Genomic DNA, 20,851 nt, shown 5'->3' on the forward strand with positions numbered 1-20,851 from the left:
TAGCACAGGTATCTCCTGCTTAGTAACCGTGTTCCAGCACCGTCAGCTGGTTAAATGGTTATGCTATTGGCTCTTGTTCCTTCTGCTGCCCCTCCCGGTTCCAGCACCGTCAGCTGGTCCTCGCTAGTTTAATTTGCTCTTGCAGCTTCTGCTAGCCATCCGGGTTCCAGCACCGTCAGCTGGTTCTCGGCAGTGCCTTTGGCCTAGGTGCCTCCTTCTCGGTATCCGAGTTCCAGCAACGTCTGCTGGTCCTTGGTAGTGCTTTGTAGCACAGGTACCTCCTGCTTAGTAACCGTGTTCCAGCACCATCAGCTGGTCCACGGTTGTGCCATTGGCTCTTGTTCCTTCTGCTGCCCCTCCGGGTTCCAGCACTGTCAGCTGGTCCTCGCTAGTTTCATTTGCTCTTGCAGCTTCTGCTACCCATCCGGGTTCCAGCACTGTCAGCTGGTTCTCGGCAGTGCCTTTGGCCTAGGTGCCTCCTTCTCGGTATCCGAGTTCCAGCAACGTCTGCTGGTCCTTGGTAGTGCTTTGTAGCACAGGTACCTCCTGCTTAGTAACCGTGTTCCAGCACTGTCAGCTGGTCCACGGTTGTGCCATTGGCTCTTGTTCCTTCTGCTGCCCCTCCGGGTTCCAGCACAGTCAGCTGGTCCTCGCTAGTTCCATTTTCTCTTGTTCCTTCTGCTACCCATCCGGGTTCCAGTATCGTCAGCTGGTTCTCGGCAGTTCCTCAGCCTTCTTGTACCTTCTGCTACTTTAATAAATTAGATTAAAAACACATGTGACATGCACACATATGAACAAGTCGGTAGGACACTGTTCATACCACCCACTGACTCAAACACAAACAGAGAGCACAGAATGACAATTGTGCAGAAATATCCTGCAGTAAAACATATAACAGTAGTCAGCAAGTGCTGATGAAAAGATAATAACAAATACAGGGTATTTAGTCGACACTTTTTTTGCAAAAAATTGTATATCAAGCTGCTTCACTGCATCAAGGTAACCCTATTGAAGCAGTCCCTATCTAATGTATTTAAAACCTGAACATGTGAACAGTGTCTAAATGAACAGGATGAAGATAGGCCGCTTCCTAGTATGGGCACGTGGTGTAAGCCAGCTCTTTATGTGCATGTCACACAAAAGAGGGGTGGGGTCTCTCAAATCTGCTACTTTTCCAAGTTCAAACTTGTGGAAATGGTTTTTGGTTCTCACTCTGGATCTCCCTGACGATGACCCTGAAGACGACGACCCTGAAGACCACACTGAAGAAGACCAAAAAGATGACCCTGAAGAAGATGACCAAGAGGACAAAGAACATGAAGACAACCACCAAGATGCAGAACAACAAGAGACAGAAGACCAAGAAGCAGAAAAACCAAAAGCAGAAGAACATTAAGCATAAGACTAAAAATCAGAGCAAATGATATTATCTAAATTATAAGCAGAAGAAGACTAAGCAGTGTATGGGGGTGAGTCCGTTCCTCCTCGTGGTGCCCCTGGAAAATGGCTGCTGCTGCAGGCCAAACTGAACACGGACAAATCCTGTTGTAAATCTTTTGTGACTGGCAGAACGGAAGGTGTAATCTTCAAACTTTTATAGATAACAACTACAGGAATGCCTGTCACAAATAAGAATATGATGAAGAAGAATAGGAAGAAGATGAAGAAGTAGAATATGAAGAAGAATAATCGTTGAATAAGAAGAATATGATTAATGTACAAAAAAAGAATAATAGGAAGAAGAAGAAGATGAATAAGGTGAAGAAGAAGTTGATGAAAAAGATGCTTCTGCTGCTGCTGAGGATGATGAAGGAGAAAGTGTGGGAAAAGTAAAAAAGATGGTGAAGAGCATGGAAGTAGTGAAACATTCATATCTGACAAAATATAAAAGAGGTTAACATAGTCAATATCTTTGTAACTCCGAACGTCTTTAAAAAAAAAAAAATTAATTCCTGCTATTCCATTTGATTGGGCTAAACCTCTATGGCTTTAATGTCTGCTACACCTCCCACAATACATTCTACATTATTATTAGTTGATTGTTCATGTAGAATTAACCTACAAGGAAAGAAAGGGTTTTTTTTAATTCCGATATTTCTGTTCCATTGACTTGAATGGGACTTCCGGGATCGGAATCGGTGATACCCGATACTTTTTTTATATCAGCCGATCCAATCCGATCCGATATTTTTCAATATCGGGTGGTATCGCTCAACACTAATTGCACTTGATAAATTGACGGATTGCTGTAAAATCACCATAAAGTACAGGTTATTTGATGCGATGGTGAATTCTCTGTTCTCACAAATACTATAGAAGAATGAAAAGACCACAAGTTTAATGAAGTGACAAATGCACTTTTCTTTTTACAAGGCAATCACAGACTGCATTAATAAGGCTGCGAGACAGGAAAAAAAAGTAGCAGATTCTTCTTCCAGGGTGATAAATTACACATTTAGAAGGTAAGCGTTCATCAATTTGCTTACATCTGCTGCCCTTGGAATACAGTCATTGCTGGTCGTAGTTGCATGTACAGGGCCATCAGTTTAGATGGGTTTTCCGTGACTACAATATTGATGGTCTATCCATAGGATCGGGAGCCAATCAGCTGGTTGAAGGGATGGGCACAGCACCAGACCATTGTGGTGGTCATGCCTGGTACTGCAGCTCAGTATAATTTATAGTGTAACCTGCAGTAGAATGTCTGTCTCTAGTTCCTCTCTCCATAAAACTTTATAAGCACCAACTGACATCTCTTATCTCAGTAATCGGAAAGTCTGTCTTCACTGAACACAGATCTTAACCATCACTTGAGAGTGAAAAATCAGTCCAGGAGGAGGAGAAAGCAGGTTTATCTGATAAGATATTACAACGTTGCTTATTTTATATGTGTACCATTGATTTATGCAATAAAAATGTAAATGACGGCTACGCTTAAGTGAATAGAACAAAACTGCAATACCAGGAATAGCCACTATAAGGTGTATGGAACTGTGCATGGTAGGTAGACAATGCAGGGAAGGCTGCTCTTGCTGGAGTGCTGTGACCAGCTGATTGGCCAGGATAGCAAGGGATGGATACCCATTCATCTGATGGGATCAAAGATCAATATTCTTGTCCTGGAAATTCTGTTTAACCCCTTCATGACCCAGCCTATTTTGACCTTAATGACCTGGCCATTTTTTGCAATTCTGACCAGTGTGCTTTTATGAGGTAATAACTCAGGAACGTTCATGTTAGTGGTAAATTTAAGTCGATAATTTTTGCTTTTATTTCTGAAAAAAAACGGAAATTTGGCGAAAATGTTGAAAGTTTCGCAATTTTCAAATTTTGAATTTTTATTCTGTTAAACCAGAGAGTTATGTGACACAAAATAGTTAATAAATAACATTTCCCACATGTCTACTTTACATCAGCACAATTTTGGAAACAAATTTTTTTTTGTTAGGAAGTTATAAGGGTTAAAAGTTGACCATCGATTTCTCATTTTTACAACAAACTTTACAAAACCATTTTTTTAGGGATCACCTCACATTTGAAGTCACTTTGATGGGTCTATATGGCAGAAAATACCCAAAAGTGACACCATTATAAAAACTGCACCCCTCAAACTACATTCAAGAAGATTATTAATCCTTCAGGTGCTTCACAGGAACTAAAGCAACGTGGAAGGAAAAAATGGATATTTTAAGTTTTCCAACAAAAATTTCCTTTTAGCATCAATTTTTTCATTTTCACATGGGTAACAGGATAAAATGGATCCTAAAATTTGTTAAGCAATTTCTCCTGAGTACACCGATACCTCATATGTGGTCATAAACCACTGTTTGGGCGCACAGCAGGGCTCAGAAGGGAAGGAGCGCCATTTGACTTTTTGAATGGAAAATATGCTGGGATATTTAGCGGTTGCCATGTCACGTTTGGAGAGTCCCTGTGTGCCTAAACATTGGAGCTCCCCCAGAAGTGACCCCATTTTGGAAACTAGACCCTCCAAGGAACTTATCTAGATGCATAGTGAGCACTTTGAACCAGGGCCGCAGCTATAATGAGCCAAGTTGAGCCAGGTGCTGAAGCGGCAGGCATTAGGGGGCAGCATTATGCGCTCTTCTACCCACAGCAACTACAATTTAGCCTTTGCACGCTGGTGCTGCAGTTGTGCAAGAGGCTGTAATTGATGAGATCACAGGAGGGAAGGAGTCAGGGCCCCCTGATCATGTGACCCTGACTCCTCCCCTCCTATGACCTCATCACAGGTCCTGTGCGCATCAGCCCTTGTTTTATGCAGGACTCTGCTGTCTGTGCTGGCTGTCATCGTCCTGGATGAGGGAAGTTTATTTGTGGGGTCAGGGGGGTTTACAGGGTGTATGTGGCAGAGCCGCGAGTGTGTGAGGTGTACGGAGCAGATCTGCAAGTGTACGAGGTGTACGGAGCAGAGATGTGTACGGAATGGAGCTGTGTGTGTACACGGAGTGCAGCCGTGTGTGTGTATGAGGTGTACAGAGCAGAGCCGAGAGTGTGTGAGGTGTATGGAGCGGAGCTGTGTGTCTACGCGAGGTGTACAGAGCGGAGCTGTGTGTACGAGGTGTAAGGAGCAGAGCCGCGTGTGTATGAGGTGTAAGGAGCAGAGCCGCGTGTGAATGAGGTGTAAGGAGCAGAGCCGCGTGTGTATGAGGTGTAAGGAGCAGAGCCGCGTGTGTACGAGGTGTATGCAGCAGAGCCGCATGTGTATGAGGTGTAAGGAGCAGAGCCGCGTGTGTAAGAGGTGTAAGGAGCAGAGCCGTGTGTGTACGAGGTGTAAGAAGAAGAGCCGTGTGTGTACGAGGTGTAAGAAGCAGAGCTGCATGTGTATGAGGTGTAAGGAGCAGAACCGCGTGTGTATGAGGTGTAAGGAGCAGAGCCGCGTGTGTATGAGGTGTAAGGAGCAGAGCCGTGTGTAAGAAGCAGAGTTGCATGTGTATGAGGTGTAAGGAGCAGAGCCGCGTGTGTATGAGGTGTAAGGAGCAGAGACGCGTGTGTATGAGGTGTAAGGAGCAGAGACGCATGTGTATGAGGTGTAAGGAGCAGAGACGCGTGTCTACGAGGACCGAGGTGTACGGAGCAGAGCCTCCAGTGTGTGAGGTGTACGGAGCGGAGCCGCGTGTGTATGAGGTGTAAGGAGAGGAGCCGCGTGTGTATGAGGTGTAAGGAGCGGAGCCGCGTGTGTGCGAGGTGTAAGGAGCGGAGCCGCGTGTGTGCGAGGTGTAAGGAGCGGAGCCGCGTGTGTGCGAGGTGTAAGGAGCGGAGCCGCGTGTGTGCGAGGTGTAAGGAGCGGAGCCGCGTGTGTGCGAGGTGTAAGGAGCGGAGCCGCGTGTGTGCGAGGTGTAAGGAGCGGAGCCGCGTGTGTGCGAGGTGTAAGGAGCGGAGCCGCGTGTGTGCGAGGTGTAAGGAGCGGAGCCGCGTGTGTGCGAGGTGTAAGGAGCGGAGCCGCGTGTGTGCGAGGTGTAAGGAGCGGAGCCGCGTGTGTGCGAGGTGTAAGGAGCGGAGCCGCGTGTGTGCGAGGTGTAAGGAGCGGAGCCGCGTGTGTGCGAGGTGTAAGGAGCGGAGCCGCGTGTGTGCGAGGTGTAAGGAGCGGAGCCGCGTGTGTGCGAGGTGTAAGGAGCGGAGCCGCGTGTGTATGAGGTGTAAGGAGCGGAGCCGCGTGTGTATGAGGTGTAAGGAGCAGAGCCGCGTGTGTATGAGGTGTAAGGAGCAGAGCCGCGTGTGTATGAGGTGTAAGGAGCAGAGCCGCGTGTGTATGAGGTGTAAGGAGCAGAGCCGCGTGTGTATGAGGTGTAAGGAGCAGAGCTGTGTGTGTATGAGATGTAAGGAGCAGAGCCGCGTGTGTACGAGGATTGAGGTGTACGGAGCAGAGATGCACATGTACAAGGTGTAGGGAGTGGAGCCGTGTGTGTGTACGAGGTGTACGGAGCAGAGCCTCGAGCATGTGAGGTGTAAGGAGCGGAGCCGCGTGTGTACAAGGTGTAAGGAGCAGAGCCGCATGTGTACGAGGGGTAAGGAGCGGAGCCGCATGTATACGAGGTGTAAGGAGTGGAGCCGCGTGTGTACGAGGTGTAAGGAGCAGAGCCGCGTGTGTACGAGGTGTACGGAGCGGAGCCGTGTGTGTGTACAAGGTGTATGGAGCAGAGCCTCGAGTGTGTGAGGTGTACGGAGCGAAGCCGCGTGTGTACGAGGTGTAAGGAGCAGAGCCGCATGTGTGCGAGGACCGAGGTGTACGGAGCAGAGCCGCACGTGTGCGAGGTGTAGGGAGTGGAGCCGTGTGTGTGTACGAGGTGTAAGGAGCAGAGCCTCGAGTATTTGAGGTGTACGGAGCGGAGCCACGTGTGTACAAGGTGTAAGGAGCAGAACCGTGTGTGTACGAGGTGTAAGGAGCGGAGCCGCGTGTGTACGAGGTGTAAGGAGCGGAGCCGCGTGTGTATGATGTGTAAGGAGTGGAGCCGCGTGTGTACGAGGTGTAAGGAGCGGAGCCGTGTGTGTGTACAAGGTGTATGGAGCAGAGCCTCGAGTGTGTGAGGTGTACGGAGCGAAGCCGCGTGTGTACGAGGTGTAAGGAGCAGAGCCGCATGTGTACGAGGACCGAGAGCAGAGCAGAGCCGCACGTGTGTGAGGTGTACGGAGTGGAGCCGTGTGCGTGTACGAGGTGTTCGGAGCAGAGCCTTGAGTGTGTGAGGTGTACGGATCGGAGCCACGTGTGTACGAGGTGTAAGGAGCGGAGGCGCATGTGTACGATGTGTAAGGAGTGGAGCCGCGTGTGTACGAGGTGTAAGGAGCGGAGCCACGCGTGTGGGAGGTGCACGGAGCAGAGCTGCACTTGTACGAGGTGTACGTTGTAGAGATGTGTAAGGAGTGGAGCTGTGTGTGTACGAGGTGTATGGAGCAGAGATGTGTACGGAGTGGAGCTGTGTGTGTACCAGGTGTACGGAGCAGAGCCGCGAGTGTGTGGGGTGTGCGGAGCTGTGTGTGCCAGGTGTATGGAGCGGAGCCACGTATGTGCGAGGTGTATGGAGCAGAGATGTGTACGGAGCAGAGCCGTGTGTGTGTACAGAGCGGAACCGTGTGTGTTCACGGAGTGGAGCCGTGAGTATGGAGCGGAGCAACGCATGAGCGAGGTGTACGGAGCGGAGCAGCGCATGTGCGATATGTATGGAGGGGAGCAGCGCATGTGCGAGGTGTATGGAGCGGAGCAGCGCATGAGCGAGGTGTAGAGAGCAGAGCAGTGCATGTGCGAGGTGTACGGAGCAGTCGCGTGTGTGTGAGGTGTATGGAGCGGTACCGCGTGTGTACGAGGTGTATGGAGCAAAGTCGCATGTGTACAAGGTTTACGGAGTGGAGCCATTTGTGTACAAGGTTTACAGAGCATAGCCACATGTGTACAAGGTGTACGGAGCAGAGCCGCATGTGTACGAGGTTTACAGAGTGGAGCCGTGTGTGAGCGAGGTGTACAGAACGGAGCCGTGTGTGTATGAGGCCTAAAAAGCAGAACCGTGTGGGTATGATGTATGCGGAGCCATACGTGTACAAGGTGTATGGTGGGGAGCATTCATACCTCCCAGCGGGACAGTCCCGATTTTGAGAGAGATTCTGCCCCACTGCCCCGGCTGGGAGCTTACTTTTCCCGCGGACACAGGAGTACACGGCGGAGCACCGAGGAGCACTTTATAATTCGCCCGTGACGTTCCACTGGAAGTGACGTGCTAGAAGCTGACTGGAAATGAGGTAATTTCGGGAGGAGATTGTGACGGAACCATGGAGGCACTTCAGGGAATGCTTCAGATCCATCACCGTATCCTCCCCCAACAGCGCGGACAGCAGGATCACCGTGGACTCGGGATGCTGGCCATGTGAGCGGATCATGATATGTCCTGCATCGGGAGGCTCAGGTGGGCTCTACAGTGGGAGCCGGGCTGCTGTAGTATCTTTATTGAATCTTTCATTCTCTCTCTCTTTCTTACCTTCTTCTTTCTTTCTTTCTATGTTATTTCTTTCTTTCCCCTCTTCCCCTCTTTTTTTCTCTCTCTGTTCTTTCTTTCTTTGTCTCTGTTTTCTTTTTCTCTCTGTTCTTTCTTTCTTTTCCTCAGTACAAGTCAGTGTGCCCACAGTACCAGTCGAATAAGAGGGGTAGGAAACTAGGTGACACTGGTCACATTGAGCCTCTCATACTTTTTACTGGTGTATAATCATATGCCCTGAGCACCCCCATAAAGTGGACCAGCGCCAGACAACAGGGTACAAGCAAATCACTATTACTATCAGTCCAAGTGGACAATTATATAGGCAAAGTTAATGATGTCCCTGTGCCAAGCACTGCGGAGGATCAGAATACACTGAGGAGACCAGAACAGCGGGGTTTGGGTAGAAGAAATATATGGGGCCCATTAACACTGTATGAAATAATATATGGTGCCCATTATGCTGTATGAAGTAATATATGCTGCCCATTATGCTGTACGAAGTAATATATGGTGCCCATTATCCTTTATGCAGTAATATATGGTGCCCATTATGATGTATGAAGTAATATATGGTGCCCATTATACTGTATGAAGTAATATATGGGGCCCATTATGCTGTATGAAATAATATTTGGGGCCCATTATACTGTATGCAGTAATATATGGTGCTCATAATACTGTATGAAGTAATAAATGGGGCCCATTATACTGTATGAAATAATATATGGTGCCCATTATACTATATGCAGTAATATATGGTGCTCATAATACTGTATGAAGTAATATATGGGGCCCATTATACTGTATGAAGTAATATATGGGGCCCATTATGCTGTAAGAAGTAATATATGGGGCCCATTATGCTGTATGAAATAATATTTAGGGCCCATTACACTGTATACAGTAATATATGGGGCCCATTATACTGTATGAAATAATATATGGTGCCCATTATACTATATGCAGTAATATATGGTGCTCATAATACTGTATGAAGTAATATATGGGGCCCATTATACTGTATGAAGTAATATATGGGGCCCATTATGCTGTAAGAAGTAATATATGGGGCCCATTATGCTGTATGAAATAATATTTAGGGCCCATTACACTGTATACAGTAATATATGGGGCTCATTTTACTGTATGAAGTAATATATGGTGCCCATTATACTGTATGAAGTAATATATGGTGCCCTGTTATGATTGAGTCACCGTGGAGGAAAAAACAAAACACAAGCTCAGCCCAGAAAATTAGAGAGGTTGGAAACTAGCGGATTGCAGACCCCTAATCCTATCACACAACTAGCAGTAGCCGTGGAGTTTTCCTACGGTGATCCTAGACACCTCGTCATAGCCGGAGATCTACATAAGCCTAAAGAGAGAAAAGGGAAAAACTGACTGCCTCAGAGCAGACCCCAAAGCAATAGGCAGCCCTCAACATATAATGACTGTGAAGCAAGATGAAAACACTAACACAGATAGAAAGATAGGTTGAGCAAACAATGGGGCCCAAGCTAACTAAAAAGGACAGGACAGAAAAGCTGCTGTCTGCAATCCGAAAAAACCCTGCTAAAAAATATTACCAACACAACTGATAAGCAAAAAGGACCCTGAAATCACTAGACTTCAAACCCTATATCAGCACTTAGAATATTCTGGAAGCAGAGCAAAAGAGAACACTGATCAAGGAAAAAGAATCCAGCACACCCCCGGCCGGGGATTGCTGAACTCCAAAAAACAAATCAAACAAAACCAAACTAATAAGTTCAATAGCAGAGCAAAAACTTATCTTTGGGAAGCAGGAATCAGACTGGTCACCAAGAATCCAGCAGAGAAATCACCAGCGACTCAGAAGGGCGTCGGCTGCCTTATATCCAGTCTGAAGTTCCCGTTACCCAGTCACCATCTACCTGATCAGGTGTTTGGTTTCTTTCATCTAAATCAGCCTCACTACCTTCCTTCACCAGAAGAGGGAGATCCTCGGACACAAAAGATGAATGAACAGATGAGCTCACAACAGTACCTCCCCCTTGAGGATGGGTCACCGAACCCTCATCCAAGCCACCAGGCCGATCAGGATGAGCTCGATGAAAAGCACGCACCAATCTTTCGGCATGAATATCCGAGGCAGAGACCCAGGAATTATCCTCCTGACCATAACCCTTCCACTTAACCAAATACTGGAGTCTACGTCTAGCCAGACGGGAATCCAGTATCTTCTCTACCTCATATTCCATGCTACCTTCAACCAACACAGGGTCAGGAGGTGCCGCCATAGGAACCACTGGTTCAACAAACCTCTTCAACAAGGACTTATGAAACACATTATGAATCTTAAATGTGACAGGAAGAGCCAACCGAAAAGAGACCGGATTAATAATCTCCAAAATCTTGTAAGGTCCAATAAATCTAGGTTTAAACTTTGGAGAAGCCACTTTCATAGAGATATTCTTTGACAACCAGACCATATCACCCACCTTAAACCCGGGACCAATGGTCCTATGCCGGTTAGAAAACCGCTGGGCCTTTTTCTGGGAAAGAGACAACTTATCCACCACTTGGTCCCAAATCTACTGCATTCTTTCCACCACAGTGTCAACCCCTGGACAGGCAGAGGACTCCACCTGCCCTGAAGAAAATCGAGGAAGAAACCCAAAGTTACAGAAAAAGGGTGACATCAAAGTGGCAGAACTAGCTCTATTATTTAAAGCAAATTCGGCCAAGGGTAAAAATGAGACCCAATCATCCTGATCAGCAGATAGAAAACATCTCAAATAAGCCTCCAAAGTCTGGTTTGTTCTCTCCATCTGCCCATTGGTCTGAGGGTGAAATGCAGAGGAGAAGGACAACTGAATTCCCAACTTGGAACAAAAGGTCCTCCAGAATCTAGAGACAAACTGAACTCATCTGTCCGATACAATGTTCTCAGGAATCCCGTGCAAGCGAACCACCTGTTGCAAAAACAAGGGCACCAACTCTGAGGAAGATGGCAACTTAGGGAGTGGTACAAGATGGACCATCTTAGAGAATCTATCACAAATCACCCAGATAACAGTCATCCTCTGAGAGACAGGCAGATCAGAAATAAAATCCATTGAAATATGGGTCCATGGCCTCATGGGCACCGGCAAAGGCATCAACAACCCACTAGAACGAGAACAAGGCTTAGATCGGGAGCAAGTCCCACAGGACTGCACAAAATTTCTGACATCACGAGACAAGGCAGGCCACCAAAAAGACCGACTCACCAAATCTCTAGTACCAAAAATACCTGGATGACCAGCCAACGCGGAGCAATGAACCTCAGACATCACTTTACTCCTCCACTGGTCAGGAACATATAACCTACCACTGGGACAACGCTCAGGCTTATCCTCCTGAATCTTCTCCAGAGCACGTCTCAAATCAGGCGAGATGGCAGAAAGAACCACCCCCTCACCTAAGATGGTAGCAGGCTTGGTCACAGTAGGAGAATCGGCCAAAAAACTCCTAGAGAGGGCATCAGTCTTAACGTTCTTAGTGCCCGGGAGAAAGGAGACCACAAAATCAAAACGTGTGAAAAACAAGGCCCACCTGGCCTGTCTCGGATTCAAGCGTTTAGCCGACTCAAGGTAGATCAAATTCTTGTGGTCAGTGAGGACCACAACTTGATGTCTAGCTCCCTCCAACCAATGTCTCCACTCCTCAAATGCCCACTCCATGGCAAACAGTTCTAGATTCCCCACATCATAGTTGCGTTCCGAAGGAGAGAACTTTCGGGAAAAGAAGGCACAGGGGTTCATTTTAGATGTTACAGGATCTTTTTGGGACAAAACAGCTCCTGCACCAGTCTCTGAAGCATCCACCTCCACCTTGAATGGAAGTGAGACATCGGGTTGTCGCAGAACCGGAGAAGAAGTGAACCTCCGCTTCAGCTCCTGAAAAGAAGAAACAGCCTCTGGAGACCAATTCAGCAAATCAGCGCCCTTCATAGTCAAATCAGTCAATGGTTTGGCAATAACAGAAAAATTGGCTATGAACTTACGAGAAAAATTAGCAAAACCCAAAAACTTCTGGAGAGCCTTCAAAGAAGTGGGCTGCACCCAATCATAAATGGCCTGTACCTTGGCCGGGTCCATTTCAATAGTTGACGGAGACAAAATAAATCCCAAAAATGAAATCCTCTGTACACCAAAAAGACATTTCGATCCCTTAACATACAGGGAATTGTCCCTCAAAATCTGGAACACAGTCCGAACATGTTCCACATGAGAGTCCCAATCCCTGGAAATGATCAAAATATCATCCAAATAGATGATCAGAAACTTATCCACAAAGTCCCGGAAAATATCGTTCTTGAAGCACTGGAAGACAGAAGGGGCGTTAGTGAGCCCAAAAGGCATCACCAGGTACTCAAAATGTCCCTCCGGAGTATTAAACGCTGTCTTCCATTCATCCCCATGCTTAATGCGAATAAGATTATACGCCCCCCTGAGGTCAAGCTTGGCAAACCAGCAAGCACCTTCAACTCTAGGAAATAGGTCAGAAATCAAGGGTAACGGATACTGATATTTAACAGTAATTTTGTTAAGGGAGCGATAGTCAATACAGGGCCTTAATGAACCATCCTTCTTGGCCACAAAAAAACACCCAGCACCCAAGGGTGAAGAGGATGGTCTAATATGACCCTTCTCCAACGACTCCTTAATATAAGAATGCATAGCCTCATGTTCGGGTACAGATAAATTAAAAAGTCGACCCTTGGGAAATTTACACCCCGGACTCAGCTCAATTGCACAGTCATAACTCCTATGAGGAGGCAAAGACGCAGACTTACTCTCACTAAACACATCATAAAAATCAGCCAAATAGTCAGGAACCTCATGCGACTGGGGAGAGGTGGAGAAAACAGGAGTGTCACTAAGAGCACACCGGCAACCCCAACTCACCACAGACAGAGATTTCCAATCAAAAACTGGATTATGGATTTGCAACCAGGGGAACCCCAGCACGATGGTATCATGCAAATTATGCAATACCAAAAATCTGCAATTTTCTTGATGGTCTGGGGCGACCCGCATTACCACCTGGGTCCAAAACTGAGGTTTATTCTTCGCCAAAGGAGTAGCATCAATACCCCTCAAAGGAATAGGCGTCCGCAGGGGTGTCATAGGGAATCCACAATGTTAAGCAAAATCTAAATCCATTAGGTTCAAGGCTGCTCCTGAATCCACAAAGGCTTTAGCAGAAAATGTGGACAGGGAGCAGATCAGAGTAATTGCCAGAAGAAACTTAGGTTGTACACCACCTACTGCAAATGTGTGTGCAAAACGTTTCTCTCGTTTAGGGCAGACAGAAATAATATGAGAGGCATCTCCACAGAAAAAACACAGCTTATTACGCCTTCTGAACTCCTGATGTTGCGCCCTAAACAAAACTCTATCACATTGCATAGGTTCAGACATTTGTTCAACAGGTGGCAGCATTTCCCGTATAATTTTACGTTCACGTAAACGCCGATCAACCTGAATGGCTAATGACATAGAATCGTCAAGACCAGAGGGAACAGGAAATCCCACCATAGTATCTTTTATGGTTTCTGACAAATACTTCCGAAAGAGAGCTGCCAAGGCACCATCATTCCAAGTGGTGAGGACCGCCCACTTTCGGAATTTTTGACAGTACAGTTCTGCAGAATCTTGACCCTGGCTCAATGCCAACAGGGTCTTTTCAGCTTGATCAATCGCATTAGGTTCATCATACAACAACCCCAAGGCCTGAAAAAATGCGTCCACATTAGTTAGAATAGGATCATCTGGTACTAAAGAAAACGCCCAATCCTGGGGATCGCCGCGCAGCAAGGAGATGACAATTTTAACCTGCTGCGCAGAGCTCCCCGATGAGTTAGGCTTCAAGGCAAGAAATAATTTACAATTATTCTTAAAATTCAAAAATTTAGACCGATCCCCAAAAAACACATCAGGAGTGGGGATTTTTGGTTCAGCAGCGTGTGAATGAGCAAGATAGGTGGAAATTCCTCGCACTTCAGCAGCAAGCTTCTCCACACGATCAGACAATTGCTTAAACTCCTTTAGAAAAAACAAATATTCCTCCTACGGTCTCAGAGAAAAAAAGGAAAAAATATACACAAAAAAAATTCTGACACTTTTTTTTCTTTTCCCTTTTAACAATTCCTTCCTGCTTTTGAGTACCCTAGAATCTGCGGTATGGCTGGTGATTCTGTTATGATTGAGTCACCGAGGAGGAAAAAACAAAACACAAGCTCAGCCCAGAAAATTAGAGAGGTTGGAAACTAGCGGATTGCAGACCCCAAATCCTATCACACAGCTAGCAGTAGCCGTGGAGTGTTAGTACGGTGATCCTAGACACCTCGTCACAGCCGGAGATGTTATGATTGAGTCACCGTAGGAGGCAAAAACAGAAACGCTAGCTAAGTCCAGAAAACCAGAGAAGTTGGCAGCTATCGGATTGCAGACCCCTCAACCTATCAACACAACTAGCAGTAGCCGTGGGGGGCTCCTACGATGCCCTAGGCCCCTCGATCACAGCGTGAGGACAACATAGCCTAAAGACAGAAAGGGAAATCTAAATTGCCCCAGAGCAGACCCCAAAGCAAAAGGCAGCCCCCCCACATATAATGACAGTGAAGCAAGAAGAAAGAACAAAACACAGACAGAAAGACAGACTGAGCAAAGATGGGGCCCAAGCTAGCTTAGATAGGAAAGGACAGGAAGGCTGCTGTCTGCAATCCGTGAAAAACCCTATGAAAAGAAGAGCCAACAAACTGACAGTAAAAAAGGCCCTGAAGACCCTAGGCTTCAAAAAAGGCTATGTCAGTACTCAGGAATATTCTGAAGACAGAGCAACAGGCAAAAGGAGATTCAGCTCACCCCAGCAGGGAATGGCAGAATCCAGAAAAGCAAGGAAAACAAAACACTAATGCAAAAAGGCAAAGCAGAAATCTTAGCTATAGATGAGCAGGAATCAGACTGGTTTCCTAGAAGTCCACAGAGAAATCACCCGCAGGCCAGAAGGGCGTCGGCAGCCTTATATCCAGTCATTAACTCCACTCAGCCAGTCATCATCATCAGCCCCGGGTGTTTGACAATCAGGCTCACTACCTTTCTTCACCAGAAGAGGGAGTTCCTCGGGCCTCAGTAGTGAAGGGGAAAATGAACTCACAACAGTACCTCCCCCTTGAGGAGGGGTCACCGAACCCTCAACCACGCCACCAGGGCGATCAGGGTGAGCCCGATGAAAGGCACGCACCAATCTTTTGGCATGAATATCAGAGGCAGAGACCCAGGAATTATCCTCCTGACCATAACCCTTCCACTTAACCAAATACTGGAGTCTCCGTCTAGCCAGACGGGAATCCAGTACTTTCTCTACCTCATATTCCATGTTACCTTCAACCAATACAGGGTCTGGAGGTGCAACCCCCGGAACAACAGGTTCAACAAACCTCTTCAACAAAGATTTATGGAACACATTATGGATTTTAAATGTGACAGGAAGAGCCAAACGAAAAGAGACCGGATTAATAATCTCCAAAATCTTGTAAGGTCCAATAAATCTAGGCTTAAACTTAGGAGAAGCCACCTTCATAGCAATATTTTATGATGATAACCACACCATATCACCAACCTTAAACTGGGGACCAATGGTCCTATGTCGGTTGGAAAACCGCTGGGCCTTTTCCTGGGAGAGAGATAACTTATCGACCACTTGGTCCCAGATCTGGTGCATTCTCTCCACCACAGTGTCAACACCTGGACAGGCAGAGGGCTCCACCTGCCCTGAAGAAAAATCGAGGATGAAACCCAAAGTTACAAAAAAAAGGTGACATCAAAGTGGCAGAACTAGCTCTATTATTTAAAGCAAATTCGGCCAAGGGCAAAAATGAAACCCAATCATCCTGATCAGCAGAAATAAAACATCTCAAATATGACTCCAAGGTCTGGTTTGTTCTCTCTGTCTACCCATTGGTCTGAGGGTGAAAAGCAGAGGAGAAGGACAACTGAATTCCCAGCTTGGAACAGAAAGTTCTCCAAAATCTAGACACAAACTGAACTACTCTGTCAGATACAATGTTCTCAGGAATCCCGTGCAAGCGAACCACCTGTTGTAAAAACAGGGGCACCAATTCAGAGGAAGACGGCAACTTAGGGAGTGGTACAAGATGAACCATCTTAGAGAACCTATCACAAATCACCCAAATAACAGTCATTCTTTGAGAGACAGGCATATCAGAGATGAAATCCATTGAAATATGGGTCCATGGCCTCTTGGGGACAGGCAAAGGCATCAACAACCCACTAGAGCGAGAACACGATTTAGACCGGGAGCACGTCCCACAGGACTGCACAAAATTCCTGACATCACGAGACAAGGAGGGCCACCAAAAAGACCAACTCACCAGATCTCTAGTACCAAAAATACCTGGATGACCAGCCAAAGCAGAGCAATGAACTTCAGACATCACTCTCTTCTTCCACTGGTCAGGAACATACAACTTTCCACTGGGACAACGCTCAGGTTTGTCCTCCTGGAACTCTTCCAGAGCACGTCTCAAATCGGGCGAGATGGCAGAAAGAACTACCCCTTCGCCTAAGATGGTAGCAGGCTTGGTCACCACAGGAGAATCAGCAAAGAAGCTCCGAGAGAGGGCGTCAGCCTTGACATTCTTAGTTCCAGGAAGAAAAGAAACCACAAAATCAAAACGTGTAAAAAACAAGGCCCACCTAGCCTGTCTAGGGTTCAAGCGCTTAGCCGACTCTAGGTAAATCAAATTCTTGTGGTCAGTGAGGACCACGACTTGATGCTTAGCTCCCTCCAACCAATGTCTCCACTCCTCAAATGCCCAATTCATGGCCAACAGTTCCCTATTCCCCACATCATAGTTACGTTCAGATGGAGAGAACTTTCGGGAAAAGAAAGCACAGGGATAAATTTTAGATGTTACAGGATCCTTTTGGGACAAAACAGCTCCTGCACCAATCTCAGAAGCATCCACCTCTACCTGGAACGGAAGTGAGACATCAGGTTGCCGCAAAACCGGGGCAGAGGTGAATCTTCGCTTCAGCTCCTGAAAGGAAGAAACAGCCTCCGGAGATCAATTTAACACATCAGCACCCTTCTTAGTCAAATCAGTCAATGGCTTGGCAATACTAGAAAATTTTGCTATAAATTTCCGATAAAAATTAGCAAAACCCAAAAACTTCTGGAGGGCCTTCAAAGAAGTGGGCTGAACCCAATCGTAAATTGCCTGTACCTTGGCCGGGTCCATTTCAATAGTTGACGGGGACAAAATAAATCCCAAAAAAGAAATCCTCTGTACTCCAAAAAGGCATTTAGATACTTTGACATACAGGGAATTCTCCCTCAAGATCCAGAACACAGTCCGAATATGTTCCACATGAGAATCCCAATCCTTGGAGAAGATCAAAATATCATCCAGATAGATAATCAAAAATTTATCGACAAAATCTCGGAAAATATTGTTCATGAAGCACTGGAAGACAGAAGGGGCATTAGTGAGCCCAAAAGGCATCACCAGGTACTCAAAATGTCCCTCCGGAGTATTAAACGCCGTCTTCCATTCATCCCCATGCTTAATGCGTATAAGATTATACGCCCCGCTGAGGTCAAGCTTGGTAAACCAGCAAGCACCTTTAACTCTGGAGAATAGATCAGAAATCAGGGGTAACGGATACTGATATTTAACAGTAATTTTGTTGAGAGCACGATAATCAATACAAGGTCTTAATGATCCATCCTTTTTGGCTACAAAAAAAAAAACGGCACCTAAGGGTGACGAGGATGGTCTAATATGACCCTTCTCCAACGCCTCCTTAATATAGGATCGCATAGCCTCGTGCTCGGGTACAGATAAATTGAAGAGCCGACCCTTGGGAAATTTACACCCCGGGCTCAGTTCAATTGCACAGTCATAACTCCTATGAGGAGGCAGAGACGCAGACTCATTCTCACTAAATACATCATAAAAGTCCGCCAAATAATCAGGAACATCATGCGACTGAGGAGAGGTGGAAAACACCGGAGCCTCACTAAAGGCACACCGACAACCCCAACTCACCACAGACACAGATTTCCAATCCAAAACTGGATTATGAATTTGTAACCATGGAAACCCCAGAACAATAGTATCATGCAGATTATGTAACACCAAAAACCTGCAATTTTCTTGATGGTCTGGGGCGACCCGCATTACCACCTGGGTCCAAAACTGAGGTTTATTTTTAGCCAAAGGAGTAGCATCAATCCCCCTCAAAGGGATAGGCGTCTGCAGAGGTGTCATCGGAAATCCACAACGTTTAGCAAAATCCAAGTCCATTAGGTTTAGAGCTGCTCCCGAATCCACAAAAGCCTTGGCGGAAAATGTGGACAGGGAGCAAATCAGAGTAATAGCCAGAAGAAACTTAGGTTGAACACCACCAACAGAAAACGTGTGTGCAAGGCGTTTCTCGCGTTTAGGACAGACAGAAATAATATGCGAGGCATCTCCACAGAAAAAACACAACTTTTTACGCCTTCTGAACTCCTGACGCTGCTCTCTGGAAAAAACTCTATCACATTGCATAGGTTCAGACATCTGTTCAACAGGTGGCAACACCTCTCGTGCAGCTCTGCGTTCGCGCAAACGCCGATCAACCTGAATGGCTAAAAACATAGAATCGTCAAGACCAGAGGGAACAGGAAATCCCACCATAGTATCCTTTACGGCTTCTGACAACCCCTTCCGAAAGAGAGCAGCCAAGGCATTATCATTCCAGGTAGTAAGTACTGCCCACTTTCGGAATTTTTGATAGTACAATTCTGCAGAATCACGACCCTGGTTCAATGCCAGCAGGGTCTTTTCAGCCTGATCAATGGCATTAGGTTCGTCATACAACAAGCCCAAGGCCTGAAAAAATGCGTTCACATTAGTCAGAATAGGATCATCTGGTTTCAAAGAAAACGCCCAATCCTGGGGATCGCCACGCAGCAAAGAGATGACAATTTTAACCTGCTGCGCGGAGCTCCCTGACGAGTTAGGCTTCAAGGCAAAAAATAATTTACAATTATTTTTTAAATTCAAAAATTTAGACTGATCCCCAAAAAATACATCAGGTGTAGGAATCTTTGGTTCAGCAGCATGTGAATGAGCAAGGTAGGCGGAAATTCCCGCACTTCCGCAGCGAGCTGCTCCACACGATCAGACAATTGCTTTATCTCCATTGAGAGAAAAAAAAAAAATTCCCCCTACGGCCTCAGAGATATAGAGGAAAAAATATACAAACTTTTTTTTTTTTTTTTTTTTATACAATTCTTTCCTGCAATTGAGTACCCTAGGATCTGCGATATGGCGGGTGATTCTGTTATGATTGAGTCACCGTAGGAGGCAAAAACAGAAACGCTAGCTAAATCCAGAAAACCAGAGAAGTTGGCAGCTATCGGATTGCAGACCCCTCAACCTATCAACACAACTAGCAGTAGCCGTGGGGGGCTCCTATGATGCCCTAGGCCCCTCGATCACAGCCGGAGGACTACATAGCCTAAAGACAGAAAGGGAAATCTAAACTGCCCCAGAGCAGACCCCAAAGCAAAAGGCAGCCCCCCACATATAATGACGGTGAAGCAAGAAGAAAGAACAAAACACAGACAGAAAGACAGACTGAGTAAAGATGGGGCCCAAGCTAGCTTAGATAGGAAAGGACAGGAAGGCTGCTGTCTGCAATCCGTGAAAAACCCTATGAAAAGAAGAGCCAACAAACTGACAGTAAAAAAGGCCCTGAAGACCCTAGGCTTCAAAAAAGGCTATGTCAGTACTCAGGAATATTCTGAAGACAGAGCAACAGGCAAAAGGAGATTCAGCTCACCCCAGCAGGGAATGGCAGAATCCAGAAAAGCAAGGAAAACAAAACACTAATGCAAAAAGGCAAAGCAGAAATCTTTGCTATAGATGAGCAGGAATCAGACTGGTTTCCTAGAAGTCCACAGAGAAATCACCCGCAGGCCAGGAGGGCGTCGGCAGCCTTATATCCAGTCATTAACTCCACTCAGCCAGTCATCATCATCAGCCCCAGGTGTTTGACAATCAGGCTCACTACCTTTCTTCACCAGAAGAGGGAGTTCCTCGGGCCTCAGTAGTGAAGGGGAAAATGAACTCACAACACGGAGATCTACATAAGCCTAAAGAGAGAAAAGGGAAAAACTGACTGCCCCAGAGCAGACCCCAAAGCAATAGGCAGCCCCTAACATATAATGACGGTGAAGCAAGATGAAAACACTAACACAGATAGAAAGATAGGTTGAGCAAACAATGGGGCCCAAGCTAACTAAAAAGGACAGGACAGAAAAGCTGCTGTCTGCAATCTGAAAAAACCCTGCTAAAAAATATTACCAACTGATAAGCAAAAAGGACCCTGAAGTCACTAGACTTCAAACCCTATATCAGCACTCAGAATATTCTGGAAGCAGAGCAAAAGAGAACACTGATCAAGGAAAAAGAATCCAGCACACCCCCGGCCGGGGATTGCTGAACTCCAAAAAACAAATCAAACAAAACCAAAACTAATAAGTTCAATAGCAGAGCAAAAACTTATCTTTGGGAAGCAGGAATCAGACTGGTCTCCAAGAATCCAGCAGAGAAATCACCAGCGACTCAGAAGGGCGTCGGCTGCCTTATATCCAGTCTGAAGTTCCCGTTACCCAGTCACCATCTACTTGATCAGGTGTTTGGTTTCTTTCATCTAAATCAGCCTCACTACCTTCCTTCACCAGAAGAGGGAGATCCTCGGACACAAAAGATGAATGAACAGATGAGCTCACAACAGTGCCCATTCTACTGTATG

The 20,851-nt window shown here is 46.4% G+C and overlaps 1 protein-coding gene across 1 annotated transcript in view; it reads left to right on the forward strand.

The window, feature by feature from the left end:
• LOC141052769 (microtubule-associated serine/threonine-protein kinase 3-like) overlaps window positions 1-20,851 on the forward strand; it is a 110,902-nt gene that overhangs the window by 29,242 nt on the left and 60,809 nt on the right. Inside the window, exon 2 of the mRNA XM_073550073.1 lies at window positions 2,377-2,465. The gene's annotated coding sequence lies outside the window, so the exon portion shown is untranslated. The remainder of the gene's footprint in view (window positions 1-2,376; window positions 2,466-20,851) is intronic.

This window comes from Dendrobates tinctorius, unplaced genomic scaffold, assembly GCF_039654945.1.
Source record: "Dendrobates tinctorius isolate UK_male_01 unplaced genomic scaffold, ASM3965494v1 ptg000162l, whole genome shotgun sequence".
Lineage (NCBI taxonomy): Eukaryota > Metazoa > Chordata > Amphibia > Anura > Dendrobatidae > Dendrobates > Dendrobates tinctorius.